The following is a 15,975-nucleotide window of genomic DNA, read 5'->3' on the forward strand; positions in this document are numbered from 1 at the left end:
CAGGAATTAAAGGTTGCTGTGAGCTGTGACTCCACAGTACTCTACCAAGGGTGATAAAGTAAGACTCTGTCTCTAAAAAAAAGAGAGACTTTGAAGAAATTTTTGTTTTTAATTACTAAAAGTAACTTACAAAGTTATGGATGGAACCTGCCTGGATGAGAGAACGGGCTTGAAGGAATCAATGAAAAAGATTAAAATTACTTACTGCTAGCACTGTACTGGGTCCAGCTTACTCAGAAAAGGTTACAATTATAAGGAGGAGAATGGTAAGTATCATAAGAAAAGAAAAGGAATAATTCTAGGAGAGTTGAATGAAAGAAAGAATCCCAAAAGTGAAATGGACAAGGCATTATTTGAACAAGACCTGAAAATAACACTGTGTACTTAAGAGGAGGGAATGGAAATAGAGAGTGGATAGAATTTGAAGCACAGAAGGAAAGACTACTATTAGGTTTTGATAGTTTGGGTTTCCTAAAAAAAATCCTGAGGCAAAGATGAATTGCTTATATAAGAGAGCGGACAAAGGCAAGTGAGAGAGGGGAAAAAAATATAGCCAATTCAATGTGGTATGTTACTAAATTGGCCATTGCTTCTCAAATCTACATAGCCAGAAACTTACTCACAAGGGACATCTCCAGACAGGTTATAAAGAAACACCAGTCCTCAGAAAAGTCTACTGGAGAAGAATGAAGAAGGAATTTATGAGTTGGTTCCTTCCTGTGTTCTGTCCCTCATTGTCCAAGTTTACCCCTAGAAGAGTTAATTACTCCATCATACCTGCCAGTCATTGGGCCTCTCCTGTATTTTCTGGATAAGAAAAATCCCATACCCTATAGTACAAACCTTCATCTGAGTCCAGAATTTTTGGAGGACTCAAACTCCAAGATTCAGTTGTGAAATAATGTTGGTCCACTGGAGTCTGTGGAATTGGTCATTGAGGCAGTAGCTGGGGCCAGGAAGCCTAGTGCAGAGTCAGAGGCAATGCATAAAAATCATCAAGTTCACTTCCAGGTCTTGGTCCACAGGTACCTCAATCTCAACATCTCTGAAATATTATTTTTGAAATATTTTTTAACTTTTTCATTATGATATATTACATACAATAGAAGGGTAACAAAAAAATCCAGGGAGGGAGATATTTGCAACACATAAAACTTCTGAAGGATCCATTCCAGAACAATGTATAAAATGCTGCTTTGAATCAATAAAAAGAGACAACCCAGTAGAAAAAAAAAGCAGGCTCAGCACCTATGGCTCAAGCAGCTAAGGCACCAGCCACATACACCTGAGCTGGCGGGTTGGCATCCAGCCCAGGCCCACCAAACAACAATGATGCCTCAACCAAAAACTAGCCAGGTGTTGTGGTGAGCGCCTATAGTCCCAGCTACTTGGGAGGCAGAGGCAGGAGAATAGCTTGAGCCCAGGAGTTGAAGGGTGCTGTGAGCTGTGATGCCATAGCACTCTACCCAAGGTGACAGCTTGAGGCTCTGTCTCAAAAAAAAAAAAAATAAATAAGCAAAAATTTAACATATATTTCACAAAATGGGAAATCCAAATGCCAAAAAAAAAAACATGAAAACAGCTCAACTTAATTAGTAATCTGGAAAATTCACTTTAATCATAATGATAAAATCACAAAACCTTAAAAATCACTGTTATAAATATGTTTTCAAAAATTGAAGAAGAGTTAGAAACGCCAATGAAAAAAGTGGGATGAAAACTTCAAGAGTAAATTAAAATTATAAAAGAGAATCAAATGAACAATCCAGAAATAAAAAATACAAAATAACTGAAATAATAAATCCATCTGTTTAAGAGCAAACTAGCAAGACTAATGAACAGAAAGACAGGTCCAACAAAAATATCCAAACTGAATGTTAGAAAAAAACAAAGAATGAGAAAAACAAAATAGTAATCAAAGATATGAAGGACACAGTCAAATGGTCTAACATATGTACAACAGGAATCCTAAATGAAAAAGAGAAAGATAATGAGATTAAAGCACTATTTGAAGACATAATGACCCAAAACTTTCTGAAATTGAGAAAAATAATTCACAGATTTAAGAGGCTCAGGATAAATGCAAAGATTCCTGCACCAAGATAAAATTTGGTAAAATTGATGAAAATAAAAGACAAAAAACTAAAATTTTTAAATTAGCTAAAAAAAGGAAGCATTACCTTTAAAAGAGGAACAATAAGATTCCAACTGACTTTTCTACAGAAGCAAAAAAGACCATGGGATAACATCATTCAATTGCTGAAAGAAAATAACCTAGAATTCTGTATCAACAATAATTACTCTTGGTGGCGCCTGTACCACAGTGGGTAGGATGCCAGCCACATACACCAAGACTGGTGGGTTCGAACCCAGCCCAAGCCTGCTAAACAACAATGACAACTGCAAAAAAAAAAAAAAAAATAGCCAGGCATTGTGAAAGGCACCTGTAGTCCCAGCTACTTTGGAGGCTAAGGCAAGAGAATTGCTTAAGCCCAAGAGTTTGAGGTTGCTGTGAGTTGTGACATCACAGCACTCTACTGAGGGTGACATAGTGAGACTGCCTCAAAAAAAAAAAAAAAAAGAAAAGAAAAGAAAAATTATTCTTCAAAATGAGAGAAGATAGGCCAGGTACAGTGACTCACACCTGTAATGCTAGCACTCTGGGAGGCCAAGGTGAGACCCTGTCTCTAAAAATAGCTGGGCATTGGGTGGACACCTGTGTTCCAGTTACTCAGGAGGCTGAGGCAAGAGAATCACTTGAGCCCAAGAGTTTGAGATTGCTGTGAGCTGTGACGCTACAGCACTCTAAGGATGACAAAGTGAGACTGTGTCTCAAAAAAAAAAAAAAAGAAAGAAACTATATTTATAATTAAAACTCTTTCTATAAAGAAAATTCCACACCGCTGGGGCTTCACTGGACAATTATTTCAAACATTTAAGGAAAGAAATAACACCAATATTAACATTATCTCCTTCAGACTACAGTGAAAGAGTGAACATCTCCCAATTCATTTTATGTAGCCAGCACACTCTAATTCCAACACTTGACAACACTGGAGGCCTCACATTCCTGACTTCAAAATATAATACAAGGCTATGGTAACCAAAACAGCATGGTATTAATATAAATGGACACAGAGACCAAGGGAACAGAATAGAGAATCCAGCAAAAAGTCACATATTTACAGCCAACTGATCCTTCACAAAGCCAACAAGAGCCTACACTGGGAAAAGCACAATAAATGGTGCTGGGAAAATTGGATGGCCACATGCAGAAGAATGAAACTGGATCCCTATCTCTCACCATAAGTGAAAAGCAATTCAAAATGGACTGCAGGCTTAAAGGTAAGACACAAAAACTATTAACATAAAACTACCTCAAGAAAACATGGGGAAACTCTCTTGAGCATTGGACCAAGCAAAGAATTTATGAATACATCCTTAAAGGTACAGTCAACAAACCCAAAAAGAGATAAATGGGACTTAAATTAAAACATTCTGCTCTGCCAAAGACACAATCAACACAGTGAAGAGAAAACCTGTTGAATAGGAGAAATACTTGCAAATTATTAATCTGACGGGAGACTAATATCAAGAATATACAAGGACCAGCCTCTCGACAAAAATAGAAAAAATTACTTGGGCATAGTGGCACATGCCTACTCCCAGCTACTGGAGGCTGAGGCAGGAGGATCACTTGATCCCAGGAATTTGATGTTGCAGTGAGCTATGATGATGCTGATGCACTCTAGCCTGATCAGAGCTAGAACCTGTCTTAAAAAAAAAAAAAAGGGCGGCACCTGTGGCTCTAAGGGGTAGGGCACCGGCCCCATATGCTGGAGATGGCGGGTTCAAACCCAGCCCCAGCCAAAAACTGCAAAAAAAAAAAAAAATGGGAGAAGAGAGAGAAAGATACAAGGAATTCAAACCACCAAATCAAAGAGGAAAAAAAAATAATTCCATTAAAATGTGGGCACAAAGCTCAGCACCTATAGCTCAGTGGCTAGGGTGCTAGCCACATACACCAGAGCTGACGAGTTCAAACCCAGCCTGCCAAACAACAATGACAACTACAACAACAACAACAACAAAAAAAAACAGCCGGGCATTGTGGCAGGCACCAGTAGTCCCAGCTACTCGGGAGGCTGAGGCAAGAGAATAGCTTAAGCCCAAGAGTTGGAGGTTGCTGTGAGCTGTGATGCGAGGGTGACATAGCAAGACTCTGTCTCAAAAAAAAAAAAAAAAAGTGGGCACAAAGAGATATTTGTCAAAAGAAAACTTGCAAATTGTCAACAGGTAGTTTATATGAAAAAATGCTCAACATCACGGGCAGCACCTGTGGCTCAAAAGAGTAGGGTACTGGCCCCATATGCCGGAGGCGGCAGGTTCAAACCCAGCCTCGGCTAAAACTACAAAAAAATAAAAAATGCTCAACATCACTAATCACATAGAAATGCAAATCAAAGCCACAATGAGATGTCATCTTACCCCAACAAGTATAGCTATTATTGGCTCAGCACCTGGGGCTCAAGCAGTTAAGGCACCAGCCACAGACACCTGAGCTAGTGGGTTTGAATCCAGCCCGGGCCCACCAAACAACAATGACAGCTGCAACCGAAAAGTAGCTGGGCGTTGTGGCAGGCACCTGTAGTCCCAGTTACTTGGGAGGCGGAGGCAGGAGAATTGCTTGAGCCCAGGTGTTGGAGGTTGCTATGAGCTGTGATGCCAGGCACTCTACCCAGGGCAACAGCTTGAGGCTCTGTCTTAAAAAAAAAAAAAAAAAAGAATGTCTATTATTATTAATATATATATTTTTTGAGACAGTCTCACTCTGTTGCTCCAGGTAGAGTGCCATGGGATCATAGCTCATAGCAACCTCACACTCCTCTCGCCTCAGCCTCCCAAGTAGCTGAGACTACAGGTGCTCACCACGACACCTGGCTAGTTTTTCTATTTTTAGTGGAGACAGGGTCCCAGTCTTGCTTAGGCTGGTCTCAAACTCCTGAGCTCCAGCAATCCACCCACCTCAGCCTCCCAGAATGGTATGATTACAAGCATGAGCAACCACATCTGGCCAAGAATGGCTACTATTAAAAAGACAGAAAATAACAGATGTTGGCAAGGATGCAGAGAAAAGGGAACTCTTATACACTATTGTTGGTACTGTAAACTAGCACAGCCACTTGGAAATTTGGAGATTTGGAGTATGAAGATTTCTCAGAGAACCTAAAATAGAACTACTATGTAATCTAGCAAACCCACTACTGGATATCTACCCAAAGGAAAAGAAATCAATATATCAAAGAAATACCCGCACTCAACTGTTTACATAGCACTACTCACCATAGTGAAACTATGGAATCAGACCAGGCAGGGTGCTGCAGGCCTGTGATCCTAGCACTTGGAGAGGCAAGGGGAGAGGATCACTTGAGGCCAGGAGTTCAAGAGCACTCTGAGTAAGATCAAGATCCCATATTTACAAAAAAAGAAAAACACTTGCCAGGAGTAGTGGCAAGGGCCTGTAGTCCCAGCTGCTCAGGAGGCTGAGGCAGGAGTCTCACTTGAGCCTAGAAGTTTGAGGTTGCAGTGAGCTATGTTGAGGCCACTGCTCTCTAGCCCAGGTGACAGAGTAAGACTCTGTCTCAAAAAAAAAAAAAAAATTAAATCATTTCATTTGCAGAACATGAGTGGAACTGGAGGTCATTATCTCACATGAAATAAGCCAGGCACAAAAAGACAAATATCACATGTTGTTACTTTTGTATGGGAGCTAAAAAATCTGATCACATGGAGGCAGGAGTGGAAAAACAGAACAGAGACTGGGAAGAGTGAGTGGGGGCGGAGAGTAGGAACAGAAGTGGGTTAAAGGGTACAAACATATAGTTAGATAGAAGGAAAAAATTCAATGTTTGATAGCAGAGTAGGGTTATTATTGTCAAACAAAATGTATTGTGCTCAGGAGACGGACACCCTGAATATCCTGACTTGATCCCAGCAACAAAATTGCACATGGACCCCCTAAATTTGCACCAATAAAGAAAAGAAGCATAAGCAATGCAATTACTGTCTTGAGTAAAAGCATTGTCACATGAAAGTAAAAAGATAAATATTTTAGAATTTGCTATGATGACTATTACACTAAAATGTGAGTACAAGTCTTTCTTAGTATACTTTTTAAAATCTCAATTCTTATTTTTTTCATTACTAGATATTCAGCAGAATATTCTTTCTCCAGATTAATACTAATTTTAAAATAACTTAAAGAAAAATACATAACAATACTATTTACTACTTGATGACTTTGCAATGTTCTGCATAAAAGCTCAAGCAGTAAAAAAAGAAAAGTTTGTTATACCAAAATCATGACAAACACCACTCCAAGTTTGCTTTTATTTTTTAACAGAGAATAATGCTTTTTTGTATACGATCATGTTTTATTTTAAATTTCAATTTGGTTATATAATAAATATGTTATTTTATCAAGAAAAAGGTATAATAATTGAAGAAAAGCAAATATTACATTATTTGCAGCTAACATGAATGTATATACAGAAAATACAAGAAAATCTATAAAACATAAGTGAATTTAGCAAGGTGGATGAATATGAGGTTAATACATAAAAATTAATTATAGCTTTGTGCAGTAGTAGTACCATACATAGCCAAGGAGGTTTATCCAAGGTGAGATTATTGTTAATTGAAACTTTTCCCAATACTCTGCTGTTACAACTTGCAATATATTCAATATTGGCAAGTTTTTTTTGTTTGTTTTAAATCTTTTGTGTGTGTGTGTGTGAGTGTGTGATTTTTGGCTGGGGCTGGGTTTGAACCCACCACCTCCGGCATATGGGGCCGGTGCCCTACCCCTTTGAGCCACAGGTGCCACCCTTGTTTGTTTTTTTGTAGAAACAGAATCTCACTTTATCACCCTCGGTAGAGTGCTGTGGCGTCACAGCTCACAGCAACCTCCAACTCCTAGACTTAGGCGATTCTCTTGCCTCAGCCTCCTAAGTAGCTAGGACTACAGGCGCCCGCCACAACGCCTGGCTATTTTTTTGTTGCAGTTTGTCCGGGGCCAGGTTTGAATCCGCCACCCTCAGTGAATAGGGAGCCAGCGCCCTATTCACTGAGCCACAGGCGCTGCCCAATATTGGCAAGTTTTGATGATCTCTATGGAGACTAAATAAAAATTCGAAAAAAAAATAAGAAAAAAATTATATTTCCACATGCTAGCTACAAATAGCGTAAAGTGAAGTTTATAAAGCAACACCATCGATGATACATTTAAAAAGTTAATAGAGGAATAATTTTAGCAAAAGATGTGAAAGGCCTCTACACTGAAAACTACAAAATATTGCTAAGAGAAATTAAAGAAAACCTTCATAAAAACAGACCTAATCTATAGTTTATTTATTTATTTTGGTTTATTTCTTTTTGAGACACAGTCTCACTCCATCGCCCTGGGTAGAGTGCTATGGCATCACAGGTCACAACAACCTCAAACTCCTAGGTTCAAGCAATCATCTTGTCTCAGCCTCCCAAGTAGCTGAAACTACAGGTGCTGGCCACAACGTCCAGCTAGTTTTTCTATTTTTCATAGAGACAGGGTCTTGCTCTTGCTTGGACTGGTCTTGAACTCCTGAGCTCAAGCAATCTACCTGCCTTGGCTTCCTAAAGTCCTAGGATTACAGGTGTAGACCACTGCCCCCAGCCTAATCTATGTTCATGGAGAAAAAAAAAAAAACAGTATTATTAAGATGTCTAATTATCCAGAATTTTATTTGTATACTAAACGCAATTACAATTAAAATCCTAGGAGGTTTGAGTTTTATGGAAATTATCAAGCTTACTGTAAAATTTATATATAAATGCAAAGACTCTAGAAGGACCAAGATAATCTTGAAGAACAAGAACACCTTAAGATTTATTGCAGAGATCTGAGCTGTCCTTGGACACAGCTGGAAGCCGGAAGAGAGCCTAGTGGAGGAAAGACAGGGTCATGGCTGAATTCTTTAAAGACACAGGTAGATTTTCTATCTGACTGGACAATGTTGATAATCCCAAGCCCCCCAAAAATGAATACCTGCCCTTCCTCCAGTTCATGTACTCACTGCAGAAGGAGCACCACAGGAAGGGCTGGCTGTGTCCCCTCTGCTATAAGGTCTCTCAGAAGAGTAACATGAGGCCCAATGCCCAGCTGGCAGAGCCAAAGTCCAAGCTCAAGGCCCTAAAAACCAGCTGAGAGATGTGCTACAGATTAATCCCAGAATGAAGTCCCAAGTGGATATGACCTTGGATGTGGATACAACTCAGCAAACATCTCATTTCTGACGACCTAAAGAAGGTTCACTGTGGGAGTTCCCAGCAGAGTAGACATAGTGAATGTTATTCAAGGCTCTCTGAGTGTCCTGTGAGGAATCCAGGAATCACCTGTCCTCCAGATCTCCTGGGCAACAGCATAACCTGTAAGCCCAGGGTCATATCTACAGGAATCCCCTTGTGCTCATGATCAGAGACAAGGATTCTTATGCTTAGTATGAAGATACAGGAAAACAACTGATTACTTAGTAATTATATTGATTAGGGAAAAAGACACTTGAATTGTGCTCTATTGTCATGTTCTTTTCATTGGGACTCTTGTTTATATTTTTTCCAATAAATATTTTCAACTTTAAATAAAAGATTTATTGCAAAGTTCCAATAATTAACATATCATGGTATTGGCACAACAGACAGACCAATAATTACACAGAACAGAAAGTTTAGTCACCTGATTTATGATGAAGTTGTAACTGTAATTAAGTAGAGGAAGAATTTATTTTAAACAAGTGGTGCTAGACTAATTAGATACTGATATGAGAAACAGTGAAACTTGACCCCTAACTCATATCATCCATAAGAATATCAACCATGAATCTAAATGGGAAGAGCAAAACAATGAAGTTTGCAGAAGAAAATTAAGAATAGAATATCTTTATGACCTCATGGTGGGCAAATAGTCAAGCAAGACACTAATAAACATCAACTATAAAATGAAAATTAATAAATTGTACTTCATTAAAAACTTAAGTGTAGGCTGGACACCTGTAGCTCAGTGGTTAGAGTGCCGGCCACATGATCCAGAACTAGTGGGTACAAACCCAGCCTGAGCCTGCCAAACCAAAAAAAAATAAATAAATAATAGCCAGGCGTTGTGGCAGCCACCTATAGTCCTAGCTACTAGGGAGGCTGAGGCAAGAGAATTACTTGAGCCCAAGAGTTTGTGTGTCATTACTGTGAGCTATGACAACATGGCACTCTACTAAGGGTGACAAAGTAAGACTCTGTCTCAATTAAAAAAAAAAAAAACCTTAAGTTTATCAAAAATAGCAGAAAAAGAGTGAAAAGGAAGGCTACAGACCAGAGAAGTTATTCACAGTACGTACGTTTAACCTTTGTATGTATCCTGTGTTTATAAAGAATTCTTACAAATGAGATAAAGGAAAAATATTATAACTTTAAAAAAAATAAGTATCAAGGCTCGGCACTAGTGGCTCAAGCAGCTAAGGCGCCAGCCACATACCCCTGAGCTGGCGGGTTCAAAGGTTCAAATCCAGCCCGGGCCACCAAACAACAATGACAGCTGCAACAAAAAATAACCGGGCATTGTGGTGGGCACCTGTAGTTCCAGCTACTTGGGAGGCGGAGGCAGGAGAATTGCTTAAGCCCAGGAGTTGGAGGTTGCTGTGAGCTGTGATGCCATGGCACTCTACCCAGGGCAACAGCTTGAGGCTCTGTCTCAAAAAAAAAAAAGTATCAATAGCATGATTTAATTGCAGCCAAATGTAATTAAAAACTACAATGAGATATTACTGCATACCTACCCAAGTAGCTAGTAATGAAAAAAAACAAGAATACCAGATATTAAAGATGTTGATCAACTAGAACTCTTATACATTGCTGGTGAGAGTATAAATTAAAGACTATTTTAGAAAACTTTTTGGCAATATCCATGGAACCTAAAAATCTCATTTCTTTCCAGGAGAATCTACCCAAAAGGAAAGAATTTGACCAACAAGAGCAAGGAATATTTAAGTACTATTAATTTCATTTTATTGCCAAAAAAAAAAAAAATGGAAGCAATGCAAATGTCAATTAACAGTGGAATGGACAGACTGGGATAACATCCTATGAGAGATTACCTGCAATAGAATAAACATGTAGCACTAGATTTTTAGTTGCTGTTCTAGAGGTTGCTGTGAGCTGTGATGCTATGCCACACTACCCAGGGTGACAGCTTGAACTCTGTCTCAAAAAAAAAAAAAGAATCTGGAGTGCTGGAAATGTTTTGTGTTTTAATCTTCATGGTATTTACAAAGGTGTTTACATTATTCAATTCATAGAGTTGTAGATAATATACTTAGCTGTATATATGTTGAATCTCAATGGAAAATGGTAATATGGCTACCACAAAACTGTCTGAGAATGTGTCACATTCAGAATAAAATTTTTTAATTATAAGATTTCATTGGACACATTTCTTGACCTGGACTTTGCTTTTCTGAAAATATTTCTCCATTCTAATAACAGGCTCCCATTTACTTGCTATATCAAAATTTTTAAATATTTAGCATTTATTTATTTATTCGTTTAATTTTTTTTTTTTAGACAGAATCTCACTATGTTGCCTTTGGTAGAGTGCCCTGGTGTCACAGCTCACAGCAACCTCAAACTCTTGGGCTTAAGTGATTCTCTTGCCTCAGCCTCCCAAGTAGCTGGGACTACAGGCGCCTGCCACAACACCTGGCTATTCTTTTTGTTGCAGTTGTCATTGTTTAGCTGGCTTGGGCCAGTTTTGAACCCGCCAGCCTCAGTGCAGCCTCAGTGTTATGCGGCTGGCACTGTAACCACAGTGCTACGGGTGCCGAGCCTATTTATTTAATTTATTTAAATTTTTTCTCACACTACAGCCTCAGGCTTGAGTGCTATGGTATTATATGTCACAGCAACCTGAAACTACTGGGTTCAAGCAATCCTCTTGCCTCAGCCTCCCAAGTAGGTGGGACTACAGGTGCCAACCACAATGTTCAGCTACTTTTTTCCATTTTTAGTAAAGACAGCGTCTCACTCTTGCTCAGGCTGGTCTTGAACTCCTGAGCTCAATCTACCTGCCACAGTCTCTCAGAGTGCTAGGATTACAAGTGTGAAACACCGCACCTGGCCTAGTGTTTTTGAACAACATAGCACATACCCTTATACTTCTTTGCCTTTGTAAAATGTTGTTCTTTGCCTGGAATACACTTAGAATCCTCTTATTCTATCCCCAGATTTTCCTAGTAATTTCCACAAAATTTCAAGTCTCAGTTCAATCATTATTTTATCCAGAAAATCTTCCCAAGATATCTCAGGCACAACTAGATACCTCTTTGCTATGTTTTTTTGGTACTTTATACCCTATCCAAACATTTTAGAACTATATATACTAAGTTTTTGTTATTGGTCTGACTCTCACTAGATTGTAAAATTCTTTAGAATAGGCATTTTTGTTTGTTTTCTTTTTAAAACGTTATTAATACACAATATAAAGTCTGACATAAGTAGGCAAATAAGAATCTGTCTAAGGCTTTAGCTCAGCAGCTAGGGCGCCAGCCACATACACAGGAGCTGGCGGGTTCGAATCCAGCCTGGGCCTGCCAAACAACGACAACTACAACCAGAAAATAGCCGGGCATTGTGGCAGGCGCCTGATAGTCCCAGCTACTTGGGAGGCCGAGGCAAGAGAATCGCTTAAGCTCAAGAGTTTGAGGTTGCTGTGAGCTGTGACGCCATAGCACTCCACAGAGGGCAACAAAGTGAGATTCCGTCTCAAAAAAAAAAAAAGAAAAGAAAAGAATTTGTCTAAGCAACAGAACAAGAGAACAATTAGGGAAAATCCTGGTAGACTTCCATACTGAGTTTCTCCTGTAGTTCAGTGGTAGATCTGGGCTTTTCTGTGTTCTACACAGACTTAGAAGACACAACTCCATAATTCCTCACTTAAATACTTCAAACAGGGTACTGACTTTACTTTCTTCAGTTACAGGGGGACGTTTAAATATAGTAAATTGTTCATAAGCTCCAAAACCATTTTAGCGGCCAAGTGATTTAAACAGTGGATAGATAATTCTGCCCAAGGCAGGCCAAACAATCACTAAATCTACTGTTTGCTTAAAAGTAGCCATGAGAGCAGTAAAAACAGGGGCAAATTAGGCTAGTACAGCTTGTTCAGATGTTCATTCATCAGGAACACAATGGCACCAAACATTAGAAAACATAGAAATGTCCCAGCTACTCGGGAGGCTGAGGCAAGAGAATCGCTTAAGCCCAGGAGCTGGAGGTTGCTGTGAGCTGTGTGATGCCATGGCACTCTACCGAGGGTGATAAAGTGAGACTCTGTCTCTACAAAAAAAAAAAAAAAAGAAAGAAAACATAGAAATGATGGCTGTCTTTCTAGTACTTTTAAAGTTCATTTACTATAGTTAAAAGTTTTGAAAACAACCATCTTCATTAATCATTATCAAAAGTATATTTTGCTAAAGTATCACATGTAGAATTAAATGAGATTATCTTTTACCAAAATAATTGTTGTTTGATTGACAATTCATAGCAGTTGTACCTAAAATTCAGATTCATGTTATAATGCACCTTTTACCTTTAAATCAACACGTTTTCAGTAACACACCAAAGCTACCAGAAACCATGTTTGGTGTCTATTTTATTTATTTTTATTTATTTATTTTTTAGTTTAATAAACATTTATTCCTTTAGTTGAACAACCTCTACACAAAATCAAAATGTATGGAATGTATAGTATGCCATTTTTTGAGTAGAAAGCTATTTAGGTCTTAGGTCTCAAGAAGTTGTATGATATCGAAGCAATACCCTGAACCCCATAAATGCATCAATGTACAAAATTACGATTTAATAAAAAATTTTTTAAAAAGTTGTATGAGCCTACTATGAATATTTTCTGGAAACCAATTAACTGAGCCTTTGGAAACCCCTAAAGAACATAGATGAAAAATTGGCTCAGAAAAACAAATTTAATTTTGAAATCAAACTACTAAATCAGCAAACTGACAATATGGATGAAATGGAGAAATTCCGCTCTTGTATTTCCTTAACACTCAAACATACTCTGGGGAACATTATCCTAGTCTACTACAAGACATGAAACATTAATGCAACAAATGTGGGAGGATGTTTAAAATGAAGGTGAGCATACAAGGGCCTAATTTTGCAAAATGCTATGGATACTTAGTGTGATTTGAGCAGGGAGGAGAAAAATAACTGTAGATGTGTAAGGTTAGATCAAAGACCATTAACTTATATGGATACCAACTATGACTTTTCCCTGGAACTGAAAAGAATGGGTTGATTCAAGATGATTTATTACACTCATTGCACAGAGAAAAGGTACTTTTAAGCAGCCATCTATACTTTTACCCCTAATATGGCTGAGGGGATTCATAATGGTCACAAATTAACGTTACAGGCTTTTAAAAATCTTGCTTAAAAATACTTCAATTTTCTAACCTCACACTTGAAAAGTATTTTTTTAATGGCCACTAGCTTAGTAACTTCCCACCATAGCACTGATTTTACTAGCTTACAAACTTAAGGTTAGTGATTCTTATTTGCTTAACATTCAATTCCATCAGTTTCAAAATACAGTGTAAATACCACTACTACTATGTATAGAATTCAGGACTCTAGATTTCAGGGAGCTATGAGATTGAATCAGGAACAGCTTTCATCTCCTATGTTAGCTTAAATGGTACAGTGGAGAGTGAGGCAATTTTGTTTTTGTTCAGGTTAACCAAGATAGGTCTCATTTGTTAAGAAAAGCCTCTTGAAGTAAGTTTATTCAGTTCTGCAAAATGGTGGCATTTGGGGAACTTTTGGAGAAACAACGGTCACACAAATTTCCAAACAAAACCCCATTTAAAATATTTGTTTGCCAAACTCCAGCCACCTGAGAGTAAATCAGCAGAGCATTGCCATCACCCCAGTCAAGCTGTAGGTTTCACCACATGCACCAAACAAATCTACAGGGTAGTTTCAACCCTCCTCTTTTCAAGAAATTTATTTTACACCTATTATACCATACATCATGTTTTAAACACTGACATTTAACAGCCTAATAAGATAAAGCAATGACAAAAAAGTTTATCTTATTAGAAACAAGATACACCATTACGTACTGTCTTCAAACATTATTGTACTTCATAATTTGACAAAGCATTCATGAGACAATCTGCAAACTAGTTTAACAAACAAATAACACCTTTAAGCAGACATGACTGTCCTAAATTGTTTATTCGGTTATGAATTTTACAAACATTACTTATATTAGCGGTAACGGTGGAGCTGGAGAGTATTGTGTCTTCTCCAAGCTGCACGGCGGGAACCACCAATAGTGTGCTGCAACTTATGGCCCTTTCCAAGGCTCTTCCGGCCCGCAGATGTCAGCCCACGCATCTCCCTGTGCTTGTGGACTGGTTTGGTGATCCACTGGGTGTCAGGGTTTCTTCTGATAGCTTTATGGAATGGATCAATGAGGATAACCTCAAAAAAATTGTACGTTGAATCTTCACCAACCCAGTAAGAATTCAGGACTCTTAGAGCCCCACAGTGGCGACCAGCTCGCTCCTCAGCAACAGACTGCAGGCTTCCAGCAAACTTTAGCTGGTTAACACCATGATGCACAGGCTTGCCATAGGTTGCACTCTTAGGAACTGGGCGTTTTCAGCCACCACGGCGCACACGAATCCTGTATATGACATAACCTTGCTTAGCCTTGTATCCCAGTCTGCGTGCTTTATCCGGCCGGGTGGGGCGTGAGCCCTGTGGAGCACGGAGAGCTGGCGGTCCTGCCAGCAGCGGACCCTCAGAAGAAAGCGCATCACATCAGACTGCTTCTTCCTCCACAGCTCCTGGATGTACTTGTATGCACCCATCTTGGCTCACCCCGCACCCGGACTGAACTCTATCCGCACAGGAGGCAGGAGTAGCTTCGAGGACACAGGGTCACTAGGCCTGGATGGCTAAGGCGGAGGGTGATCAGAAACGGATGGAGAGGAAAGATCCCCGACACAGCCTACCTGATGGTGCCGCCAAACAGAAAGGACTCTATTTTATTTTTAAAGTAACTTTTAAATTGAACCATTAACTTCCCAAAGGTATAGTCAAGTGTGTTTTAAAAACATTATCATATTTATTTCATTAAACTTTTTGAAAAAAAAAATTTAGAAACTGAAGCGAAAACTTAAAAGACATAAATTGGCATCTAGTTAATCATCTGAAATCCATATAACAAGATAACATGTTAAAATCTATAGTTACTTATTTTGGAATAATTTATATTTCAGGTTGTCTTATCTATTACATTGCTATTGGTTTTGATTGTGATCTGATATAAATGGTTTAACTAAATGATCTTTAGAACATGTTATAAAAAGCTGGTATAGTTTAATCTAAACAACTTATGTTTTAGTGAAAGGAAATCATGTTCCTGAATTTTCTTCGGGTAGGATTTTAGTAGTAATTTTGCTCTTGTAAACATAAGGCCAAAAGTATTATTTGGATTGTGTATGCAAAACAAAATTAGCAAGAAAATGAACTACAGTAAACTTTTAACAGAAATGGTACTTGAGAATTTTGAAATTTATCATTGTAATGACATAAGAAATAAGCATTTCTCCTAAGAAGCCACCTGTAACACATTAAATATAAATCATAGATTTTTAAGTACTGTTTGGGGACTTTTATGTTGCAATTCCAGATGCATAAGTTAAGTTGGTTACACTGTTGCATTTGGGTGAGCAAAAAGAAAGTGATGAAAGACAGGCCTTAAAGTAAGTTAGAGTAAAATCCTTTCAGAATTTCAATTGATAAAGAATAAATGCAGGGGAAAATAATCTAACATAAAGTAATCAAGATTTTAGTGTATAAATA

General features: G+C 38.4%; 1 protein-coding gene and 1 pseudogene across 1 annotated transcript in view; one reads left to right on the forward strand and one right to left on the reverse strand.

Annotated features, from left to right (window-relative positions):
- C22H1orf185 (chromosome 22 C1orf185 homolog) overlaps positions 1–15,975 on the forward strand; it is a 114,326-nt gene that overhangs the window by 18,595 nt on the left and 79,756 nt on the right. The window lies entirely within an intron of this gene.
- Positions 14,086–15,174, reverse strand: LOC128574833 (60S ribosomal protein L15-like; annotated as a pseudogene).

The sequence above is a fragment of the Nycticebus coucang genome, chromosome 22 (assembly GCF_027406575.1).
Source record: "Nycticebus coucang isolate mNycCou1 chromosome 22, mNycCou1.pri, whole genome shotgun sequence".
NCBI lineage: Eukaryota > Metazoa > Chordata > Mammalia > Primates > Lorisidae > Nycticebus > Nycticebus coucang.